The sequence below is a fragment of the Elephantulus edwardii genome, unplaced genomic scaffold, assembly GCF_000299155.1.
Source record: "Elephantulus edwardii isolate Elephantulus edwardi_28Jun2011 unplaced genomic scaffold, EleEdw1.0 scaffold00107, whole genome shotgun sequence".
NCBI lineage: Eukaryota > Metazoa > Chordata > Mammalia > Macroscelidea > Macroscelididae > Elephantulus > Elephantulus edwardii.
In genome coordinates, this window is record NW_006399857.1 from 12,022,903 (window position 1) to 12,024,605 (window position 1,703).

Genomic DNA, 1,703 nt, shown 5'->3' on the forward strand with positions numbered 1-1,703 from the left:
CTTCTTCTTCTTCTTCTTCTTCTTCTTCTTCTTCTTCTTCTTCCTCTTCTTCTTCTTCTTCTCTCTCTTGTCTTTCTCTCTCCCCCTTTCTCTCTTTCTTAAATCCTTGTCGTTTGACGGCAAGTAGTTACATTGCCAGTTCGAAGGCTTCGGGTTTGAACCTATCAACTGCTCAGTGGGAGAAAAAACATTCTCTTACTCTGTGATTTATTGTCACTGATAATCACCTTGAAGAGTCACTCTGACTTAGAGGAACATAAAAACAACAACAACAACAATATTCTTCTAACTATTTAGCCAGCTGTTTAGCTATTTGTCTAGCTATCAGAATAATCTGGTAGCCTAGTAGCAAAAAGCTTATATGTCAACCTAAAGGCATACAGTTTGAATCCACTAGTTGTTCCAAAAGAGAAAGATAGAAAATCTCCTCCCATGCTCTTTACTGTCATTGAAAACCTCCTGGAAGGTCAGTTATGTGAAGTTCTGATTTAATGGTATACAAAAACAATATCTACCTAGATATTATACAGTTCCTGTGCTGTACTGTCCAATCAGAATCAATTCATCGGTGACTCTCTAGTGGGTTTTTAGAGTCTGTAACCACAGATGGACTTTTGCTAGCTTAGTGGTAAGGATTGCACTACCAACATAAAGTATACAGTTTGAATCCACCAGCTGCTCTGTGGGAGAAAGAAAGGTAATTTCCTTCTGTGTGGCTTACAGTTTCTTGAAATCCAACCAAACAGCATATAACAATAACATCAAACTACAGAAGGAAGAGATTTCCCATTATGGAGTTTATCTTTCAATGCAGCTTTTCTAGCATTATTTGAATGTGGATTATTGACCTGTGTGCATGGGCAGGACTATGTGAATGAGATCTATTGGCTTATCTATGAGAGGATTGGCTATTTACCATTATACAAGAAGATTAGCTACTCTCAACAATCTATGAAAGGATTGGATAATCTTACCAAAAAAATGAAGGGCTACAGAGACAGAATTCTTCCTCTAACAAAATAGAATTTTCCCTCCATGCAGAGAAGAGACACCACCGCTAACCCGATGAAATGTAAGACAAATTTTTGGAAGGCAGCAACAGCCATGGCTAAACTGGAGAACTGATGTTATATGGGACTTTGAGGGGAGGAGCCAATATTGGCAGAACTGAAAAAATGAGAAGGCCATGAATTTTGACGGTGAGATGTCTGCATGCACATTATGGGATTTGTCTTGATGGTATTCTATTATTAACCTGAATTATAAGCTTTTGACTTCACCAATATGGTTCTGTGTGGTCTGTGAGTTATCACATCAGATTTTAGACCCAACAAAGCAGTAAGATTGGTGTTGAGATGAATAGAAGATGCATGAGAGTGTGTGGGACATGTCTGAATTCACGGGAATTGGTGTGCGTTATTTATACTATGGATGGGAACAGTTCCCTCATGTGAAGTAGGTAAAGGTCAGATATGGTCTTCCCATGTGACCCTTGCTCTTTATACAACCAGCTTTCTTCCACGGAATGGCTTGTGGATTTGAACCCTGTGCCTTTAGGTTGGCAGTGCAACTCCTTACCACTAGGAAAACAGAGTTCTTTGCTTGGATCTCATGAAGCTCTCTGTGATAGTCTTTTTTTGTTTGTTTGTTTGTTTTTTCTATAATTATATTTTATTAATTTTCATAAACATTTACAGAGATTT